Below are 10470 nucleotides of genomic sequence, written 5' to 3'. Positions count from 1 at the left end.
TGTCGATTTGGTGCCACATTAATATAGGACTTGTGGATAAATAGAGGGGGTATGAGCATGGAATTATGGCCATGGAACCATGAATAATGAAAAAAAGGTCCTAATTTTTTTCCTATAAAGGCAAGATTGTCTTAATGTCAATCAACATTTAAATTGTTGATAAAGAGGAAACAATAGGGAATTGAATAAGGGGAGGAAAAATAGGGTGGAATATCAAGGGAAATATAGCATCAAGAGATTGAAGAGAAATTCATGCACATATGAGGAATGTCCTTTATACAAGGGGAAACTTTGATACTTAATTTGAGGATAATTAAATGAAGATTACAAAATCCATAGAATCTATGTGGAATTTGACATATTATTTGGGTGTGTAAATTTTTATTTTTCATATTTCTTATAAGAACCCATAGTTTGATGATAGAAAACATATGTTTAAATGGTTTCCAAATCACATTATCAAGTTTCCATTTTGACTTTTATACATGTGCTAGTGTGAATTTTATGTTGACAATATTGATACACTTCCCATGAGGGAAATTTGAAGCAAAGACTTACTATCATGATATCACATCATGTGATTACAATATTATTGATCGGGTACTCATATATTAGATGGTTTTTTTTTATCAATTTTGTTGTATGACTTTGCATGACATATATGATGTATTAATGGAAACAATAAATTTTTTTAAGTCACATGGGAGAGAATTCACATCTAGCATGATATTTGGTTTTTTTTTTCCCTTTGATGGCTTCTTCTACATCTAATATATTTCACATTTTGGATTATTCAAAGTTTAAGTTATCATCTTATTTAGTACCTAGTTATTTGGTATAAATTTGACCCTATAGACAAATGAATGTTCCCTTATCTAGAATGTATCAATCACCACCTTGCTAACAACTCTTAGTGTTTTATTTAGCATACATGTTGTTGGAGAATATAACAAGAATGTATATAAGAGAATTAGGAAGTATTAACATATCTTGGGATGGGGAACTGTTATAGACATTTTTGGGCCCTACAACCCCAAGCATGAAATGTCCATAAACCAAGGGCTCCTAAGTCCCTAAAAGTGTTGTTCTAACCCCTAAAGGAACAAGTTCAACAGATTACAGCTTCTCCCAAAAGTTCTCCATGAGAAACTGCTCAGAATTGGTCAAAACAGGATCATTGCAGCTACTCCACTGGCTAGGTGCATTGCATCTCACCCAAATACACTGTGAGGGTGCGTTGCATTTCAAAATTCCCTTATGTGGGGTGTGATGGGCGAGAAATGACAAATGGCAGTGTCATTCCGCGAGGTGGAAAGGCAATGGAAGCTTCCAGAATCTTCTCCTGTGACACTTGCCTCACTGAATTCGACCAAGGATGAGTAAGAGGCCATCAGTCTCCAAGTGGAAGCAAGAACTATCAGAGAGAAGACACTAATCAAATCACAAGCTGACTCATCCCCCTTACAGATATCTATATATGGATCCCTCATCCCAGAGATCCAGAGGCTGGAATTTTGCATATTGTAAGGAATTGTTGTTGGTTCCCTGAGACAAACATCAGATTGTTGGGTGATTTAAGCTTTGTTTGAGGTGAAGAGGGGCTTCTTTGCTGGGAGGTTGATGCTGGGTCAAAACAACCGGTCGTAACTCCTCTTGGCTCTTTTCTTGTTTATCAATAAAAGCTATTTGAGTTTTCCTCCATGCTTTTGTGTCATTGATGCTTGTTACATTTGTATGGTCAATTTACATCTGACCCTAGATTGTTTATGATTATAGATCCATGTCTTTGTATAGTGCTATGCTTCTGTGATCTTACAGGTACTTTGTGAAGTTGGGCGTGCAAGGGAGCAGGTAGCTAAGGACTATCAAAGAAGAGAGGGATCAAATCAGGAGATTGGCGCAAGACAGAGGTTGGTCTTTATGTTCCTCTCTATCTATAATTCATAAAGGAAAAACAAAAGTAGCTTTTCTCTATTTGTTTCTAAGGTAGCTGTCACACCTTAGTGGGATAGAGCAGTTCTAAATAGACACCTTTCCCTGTAACAAAATGGCGACTCCACTGGGAAAGTGTGCTGAAATTCAGAATCTCTGAACAGTACCTGCGCTGGGCCAGAAACGAGACTCTGTTCGAATTCTGGGTCATAGTTTGCAGTTCAGTTCTTGGGTTTTGGCCGAGAAAAAAGCAATCAGTAATGCAAAAATCAGGGGTAGATCTAAGGAGGATCTAAGAGCTATCACAAGGGCAATCAGATAGTTTGTGAATCAGTTGTTTAAATCATAAACAGATCCAGTAGATGGATTGAAGTAGTAGTTGTCTACTTTGCATTTGTTATGGAAAATGCAGTTCGAATGCTACTTGTAAGTTTATGAAACAAACAACAAAGAATGATAAACAAAAAAACTAATTAGATCCCCAGCGGATGCCCGGTGGTGCAGCTCTTCATGTAGCCAACCGATCTTATATGCAGTATGCCTTGGAATGCCTCCAACCGAAGGTGTTCAACTGGTGCGACGCAGTACTTCTTGTGATGAAAGAACAGTTGACCAAGATAAAGAGCGGGAGGTTGAAGAACTTTGGGTATGGTTCTATTTTGACCGCCTTTGCCTTGGAGAAGATACCACTGATGCAGCCGCAGTATATTGCACTCGACTTACCTTCACCTACTGAACCACGTATGCAGAGATGGGTTGACCATATGTCTAGGCATGCCGGTCAATCTCAGATTTCATTTTATGATACCTTCTTCAGGTGGTTTGATCGTTAGGAGATGGTTTATTTCGAGTATCCATATGCGGGCATGGACTTCTGGGGTGATCCAGATTTAGTACTGCCGGATGGCGAACAGTGGGGCGCCATTGGTAAAATATTTGACAATATTCCTATTTATCGTTTTTCATTTATAATGTCCTTGTTCTTTATTCTATCAAAGTACCACAGGCTATAGTCACAGATCATGGATCGCATTTTCGCAATCACATGATGGTCGAATTAGCTGCCAAACTAGGGTTGTCTCACGACAGCTCTACTCCATATTATCCGCAAGCCAACGGACAGGTTGAAGCAATCAACAAGGTCCTAAAGCACATGCTGCAAAGGATGATTGGAGTTCACAAAAGAAGATGGCACCTAATCCTGTACTCAACTTTGTGGGCTTACCGAACATCGGTAAGGAATGCAACCGGGTTTACACCTTTCCAACTGGTATATGGCCTGGAAGCAGTTTTACCAATCCAGTGCGAAATCTCGTCTCTCAAACTCGCAATTGATCTCCTCCCCGGAACTTCAGAAGAAGAAGCTCGTTTCTTGGAATCAATCCAATTGGATGAAACCCGTCGTGATGCCGCTTTGGCTAACGAAGCCCATAAGAAATGAGTCAAGGCACAGTTCGACAAAAATGTCAAACCTCGTGTCTTCTCAGAAGGTGACTTGGTCTTGCTTTACGACCAAGAATCTGATAAATTGGGAGCGGGTAAATTTAAGTCTTTATGGATGGGCCCCTATATTGTTAAACGAGTGTTAGCAAAAGGAGCCTACGAGTTAATGGATTATGACGGAATTCCACTGGCGCAACCTCGTAATGGGTTGTACCTCAAGCGTTACTATGCGTAATAGTAACCTGTATGCTTTTGTTATGTTTTTGTTTTCGCTAAAAGTGTTTATTTTGGTCAAGTAATCCACTTCACTTTTTACATTTGTTGCGAATGTCAAACCTATTGGAGTCATGTGTTGGATATGCCGACGGAGCGAGTCGTAGTTCGCGGAACCTATCTTCCGCAGCCTGGGCTATTTTTGATCCAAGCGGCGAGTTAGTAAGTTTCAGAGGGGTATGTATTGGTCGATCAACAAATAACATCGTTGAATATAGCACATTGATAGAACTTCTCTCTGATGCCATCACACGTGGTATACGCCGACTAATTGTCAGGCTAGACTCACAACTCGTAATACTACAACTCACGGGTATATATTCCGTCCGAAACCCAGCTATTTATCGCATGTTCCTAAGGGTTAAGATTTTGGAAAGACAATTTGATTTTATTCAATATCAACATATTTCTAGAAACTTAAACACATTAACTGACTCATTAGCAAATTATGTGTTAGATAGACATTTGCAACATTTATAAAAAGAAACATACCATCAATGTTTGCATTTGGATCATGTAACTTAACCAAAGTAAAACTCTGAAAATCAAAAATATATATAACTGTTTATGGTTTACACATAATGTTCTGTAACCAAGACAAAATCAGTCAAATGACCAAAAAACTCAAAATGCTAGGGGGCACCCTAGTCTAATGATGCTCATGATAGCAAGTCACAGCCTGTGCGATCATGCGTAAGAGATGAGTCCATCGTCTTGGCACACCAGTAGTATGCCGCTATAACCTCAAAGGTAGCTCATCAGTCCTCACATCTGGAATACCAAGAGTGAGGCCCTCAACCTGCTCCTGTAATGCTGTGAGAGTCTCAGCCACATCGAGGTCACGAAGGATAGCCCTTCCAACAGCCTCTCCTGCTGGGGCAGCAGCTGGTACTCTCAGGCAAACTACTAGATGAACAGGACCAACATCTGCATGTACACATGAGTTTGATTAAAGTCTTGATAGAATAAAGCACAAGGACATTATAAATGAAAAACGATAAACAGGAATATGGTCAAAGATTTTACCAATGGTGCCCCACTGTTCGCCATCCGGCAGTACTAAATCTGGATCACCCCAGAAGTCCATGCCCGCATATGGGTACTCGGAATAAAACATCTCTTGACGATCAAACCACCTAAAGAAGGTATCAAAAAATGAAATCTGAGATTGACCGGCATGCCTAGACATATGGTCAACCCATCTCTGCATACGTGGTTTAGTAGGTGAAGGTAAGTCGAGTGCAATATACTGCGGCTGCATCAGTGGTATCTTCTCCAAGGCAAAGGCGGTCAAAATAGAACCATACCCAAAGTTCTTCAACCTCCCACTCTTTATCTTGGTCAACTGTTCTTTCATCACAAGAAGTACTGCGTCGCACCAGTTGAACACCTTCGGTTGGAGGCATTCCAAGGCATACTGCATATAAGATCGGTTGGCTACATGAAGAGCCGCACCACCGGCCATCCTACCAAAAGTAAATAGAATAGTCCTGAGGGACCTGTCAGTGACATCACGGATGATGATCTTGCCGTCTTTACTCGGCTGAGATCCTTCTCTGCAGTACCGGCGAACATAATCTCTCACAGAGTCGCCTCCTCGGGCCGAACCTGATAAAGAGATGGGGGCACCCCGCCTCGACAAGCCAGTCAAGAAATAGGTGTCTACTACAGTCAAGGGGATAGATTTACCCCTGATCTAGAAAACCTAGTTGGTAGGATCCCAAGCATCGAGCAAATACTGCAGTAAGTTGATTTGTTGTCTCGTGCTAGAAATGCGAAAAAACTTCAACAAGCCACAGTTCCGCAGTGCGTTTACTGTAACTGGATCATGTATGGCAAGCATGTCCTCTTCTTCATGCTCACGTTCTCGCCATGTAATGGTCATCTTACTCCAAAGATCACTGAAAAACAAACAAGAGAAGAGTTAGATCCTGATTTTGGTAAGCAACAGGCAAAATTTCCATCAAAAAATTGTGCATTGAATTCCTTTTCTGCGCCCAACGCACCTACAGCAGTGTTCTGGGTGCGTTGCATGTTAGATAGCCTTTAGACAGGCCAACATTCAACGCACCTTTCGATACACAGAGGGTGCGCTGAAAGCAGAACGAGTTTTTCAAACCCCGGGGGCTCAGAAAAACTAGGAATCAAGCTCAGAATGTAAAGTGGAAACCATGAAATGGAAGAGCTCAGGTTTAGCTCCTACCTAGTCCAGACGGCGTTGAGAATCGTCCACAGAATCTCCCAAAATTAGCTGATGAAAATCAAAAGGGGAAAGCACCTCCAAAGCTCCAACAAACCAAAGTTCAAATGAAATGGTAAAATGAGAGGTAAAAACACTTTTTCATTACTTTTTACATAGTTCAAAGTAAAATATTGGTGTTCTAACTCGTTTTCAAACATATATTGTTCATTTCTGACTAATTTGATGAAGCTTTTGAAAATACAATATGATCTTTGAAAGAACAAAGCTATTTATGGTAAAATCAAAATGGAACCATTTAATCGAGCAGTTTTAGCACATAGTTCAAGCTCATTAAAAAATAAACATAAGCCATGAGCAAATGTTTCCTCCCGCGTTTAAGCTCGTTAAAAAATGAACTATTCCCCGGTAAATAACCATCGTGAATGTAGTACTTCAGCCGTTAAAGCCTTGGTCATGTTTGCACCGTCACCTCCACTTTTTCATTGGCCGATCATTCACCTCCATTTGATTGTTTACCCATTTTGAGGAACAGCTGCGAAGAGTGATTTCACTAGCCATCCTTGTGACACTGCCGTGATTGGAAAATTCCAAACCTTACCTGGAATCAGCTGCTACCCATTTTATCACTCGTTCCTCAAAAGACGAGTCTCCTTTAAGCTCGTTTCAACTGACTCGTAAAATATGAAAAGATTGCCGAGCCATTGGCCTCTCCAGCTCGTTAAAGGGACAGGAAGTGCTATCCCTCCTCTAGATTTTAATCTTTTTGGACCTAAGGGATTATTACACAAAAATATCGAGCGCTTGTTTTTTTCGGCTCGTTAAAAGTATCGAAAATCCATCCCTTCTGTATTGTTTTATACTTTTTTGGACTTAAGGGATTAGATGACGAAAAACAAATTTTGGAGTTACCTTTACGTTCCTTTTCAGACTCTCTAAAATTGAAAAGGATCGAGTTATCTTTGTCATTAAACTCGTTAAAAAGATTAATAGCGACAAACTTGTCTATAGACGAGAACGAGTTTCACTATCGCTAGGCTCGTTAAAACATAGCGATGGGTTTGCCCGAAGGGAAAATTATAGAACAAGCATATGTTATCCTCCTCAATCTTGACAAAAATAAAGAGGTACTGGTCAGCAATGACTGGGGAAAATTGGGAAGAAAACTTGAAGAAACTTTGTTGGTAGCAAGTCGCTCTTGAACATGACACTTCCACTCCGTGTCTGAGTTGGGTTGGGTTGTTTCATTCACCGGTCACATCACCATGGTCACACCATACCATCCACATTTGGGGTTAATGCTACCAATCCATCACATCAGTTTCGCTGATATGTTCAAGAGAAGTCATTAAGAGAATTCACCTATGTCTCACCCACTACCATACATTATACTCCATTCTTTCATGACCACCACCCTGAACCTTATATCACCAGTTCGTTTTCACCTCCATTAAAATCATTTGCTCCGTTCCATGTCATTGATGTGGGATTCATTAAGGCCCTCCTGTGACGGATCACTTCTTGTCGATGTCAGCTCATTATCCAAGAAGTTGAACTAGGAACACCCCATTTAGTACTTTGAAGCTTGCATGCCTCAATGGCAAGTTTCTCACTTTCGGCGACAGGTTTACATCAATGGCCTTTGACCAAAAGATTTTGCGTGGTGTTCGATGCCAAGCCCTTTATTCACACCACGTGAATTGTACTGCAGTACCTTGAGGGTCATTATCATTATCGGTGATTCCTCTCGTGCTTGTTAATAGTTTACATCATTGACTGGTAATCAAGCGATGTCTTTCCATGTTCGACTTCAGAACATTTCTCACATGGATCGACTTGTACTTTGAGTGAAGATTGGACGAGATTGAAGACCCCGGATCTAGTTTCATCACCGGGCTGCGATATATATTCAGGGAAAATAAAGACATCAAATGTACATCATTGCTGCACAGATAATCATCCTATCAAAAGGATGATGGCTCTATCAGAATCATCAGTCTACACTCAGACGATTGTCTGTCCTATGTACATGAAAATGAATTTATAAAGCTGAGCATGGGAATGCCTGCCTCAGCTAGATCATGAAAATAGTATGAAGATAATGTATTGTATTGTATCTTATTACAGGTCTCCTCCCAGCACTGAAAGAACTTCAGATCCTCATAATAAAGCATTTCACCCGACATCAAAAGATTAACGGCCTCATGCTTTAAGGGGCAACTGTTATAGACATTTTTGGGCCCCACAACCCCAAGCATGAAATGTCCATAAACCAAGGGCTCCTAAGTCCCTAAAAGTGTTGTTCTAACCCCTAAAGGAACAAGGTCAACAGATTACAGCTTCTCCCAGAAGTTCTCCATGAGAAACTGCTCAGAATTGGTCAAAACAGGATCATTGCAGCTACTCCACTGGCTAGGTGCGTTGCATCTCACCCAAATACACTGTGAGGGTGCGTTGCATTTCAAAATTCCCTTCTGTGCGGTGTGATGGGCGAGAAATGACAAATGGCAGTGTCATTCCGCGAGGTGGAAAGGCAATGGAAGCTTCCAGAATCTTCTCCTGTGACACTTGCCTCACTGAATTCGACCAAGGATGAGTAAGAGGCCATCAGTCTCCAAGTGGAAGCAAGAACTATCAGAGAGAAGACACTAATCAAATCACAAGCTGACTCATCCCCCTTACAGATATCTATATATGGATCCCTCATCCCAGAGATCCAGAGGCTGGAATTTTGCATATTGTAAGGAATTGTTGTTGGTTCCCTGAGACAAACATTAGATTGTTGGGTGATCTAAGCTTTGTTTGAGGTGAAGAGGGGCTTCTTTGCTGGGAGGTTGATGCTGGGTCAGAACAACCAGTTGTAACTCCTCTTAGCTCTTTTCTTGTTTATCAATAAAAGCTATTTGAGTTTTCCTCCATGCTTTTGTGTCATTGATGCTTGTTACATTTGTATGGTCAATTTACATCTGACCCTAGATTGTTTATGATTATAGATCCATGTCTTTGTATAGTGTTATGCTTCTGTGATCTTACAGGTACTTTGTGAAGCTGGGCATTCAAGGGAGCAGGTAGCTGAGGACTATCAAAGAAGAGAGGGATCAAATCAGGAGATTGGCGCAAGACAGAGGTTGGTCTTTCTGTTCCTCTCTATCTATAATTCATAAAGGAAAAACAAAAGTAGCTTTTCTATGTTTGTTTCTAAGGCAGCTGTCACACCTTAGTGGGATAGAGCAGTTCTAAATAGACACTTTTCCCTGTAGCATGAACCCTATATTTATGTTCCCACAAGTCTTGATAATATATGTGTATGGGAGGTTCACCAAACCACCACTACTTTTCCATTCTTGAGAAAGTGCGGATCAAAAAATGAAATCTAGTAGGTAATAAGATATTTGAAATGTAGTGTGTGCCCTAGGAACTATGTGCTTGGCTACCAATATATAGCTTGCTCCAAAGTGATAGAGAGAATGACCTTACCCAATTGAATATCATGCAAGCTCCAATGACTATGTGTATGAAAGGAACCCATGATTCCTTAAGGTTCATGTCATATTATCTCCATAAAATGTACAGAAGAGGCCTACAACAATCTTGTAAGCAATTCCTAGTAACTTTGTTGGATAAGTTTTTGTTCTCCTTACCCTAAAAATCTTGTCAAGTACCCAATATTATTTCATCACTTCTCTATAATTAACTGGGAATTGAAATAATCATTCTTTGGCGAGATAAACCTATAATGTTCAGAAATTTGAATATATACATATTATGGAGGTATGAAATGATGCAATAAATTTCTTGTTTACATCCTTTACCATCCCATTGTTTTCGTCAATTTTGTTGATGATCCAAGCGATAGCCTCTATGCATGGTAATACAACGAAGTTAACTTTTGTGTAACTCCAAGAATTTGATGGCATGGTAGACTCCATTGTAAAGATCAATATTGCTACATAAGAGATGCATCAATAGATATGCATATCGTTAGAGGACTTGATATATGTCCCCCGATTTAGAGATTATGTCAGTATCCATGTGTTAAGTTGTTTCATTATATGGACTAATATCTACTTATGCCTCCTCTTCTATATCTAGGCTTATTTCAATGATTTGGTCCTTTCCCCTCTATTATAGTTGCAACTAATCCCCCTTCATTTTAAACAAAAAGAAGCCCCCACACCCCACCCATGCACCCTTCCTCCCCACCCCCTCCCATTTGATAGCATTAATCACGTAAACTTGAGTCAATCAAGTTATAGGTAGTTTTCCAGCTCTAGGTATATGGACACCCATGGTTTTCCCCATAGCATTTATCTCTGATGGAGCCTATTAAAGGACAAAAAAATCCATTATTATTCATCATGTTGGCTAGTGGGATAAAAAAATGGTGTCTTTAGACACCGCCCTTTCTCTCGATCTCGATGCTTTGTGATCCTAACACCATTAAAATTTGAAAAAGATTCCTATTTTATTATCTATTCCTTATTTTGGTTCATAAGTCCTGGTTTTGATTCTATGTTTAAATGTCTTCAATAATGGCATTATTTGCCCCTTTACTCTTCTTATTTTTGAGGAATTTGAGTCTATGTTTGAAAACATGGATTTATCCTTAACTTTTGCTTGCT

At 40.0% G+C, this 10470-nt stretch overlaps 1 pseudogene; it reads left to right on the top strand.

Annotated features, from left to right (window-relative positions):
- The first annotated feature begins 267 nt into the window (after positions 1-267).
- LOC149227972 (ceramide synthase LOH2 pseudogene) lies at positions 268-863 on the top strand (annotated as a pseudogene).
- Positions 864-10470: the final 9607 nt, after the last annotated feature.

This window comes from Pinus tabuliformis, chromosome J (assembly GCF_031772625.1).
Source record: "Pinus tabuliformis cultivar Carrire ecotype Pingquan chromosome J, CPIR1, whole genome shotgun sequence".
NCBI lineage: Eukaryota > Viridiplantae > Streptophyta > Pinopsida > Pinales > Pinaceae > Pinus > Pinus tabuliformis.
Note: the sequence above shows the minus strand (reverse complement) of the source record. Positions and strands in the feature narration are given on the sequence as shown.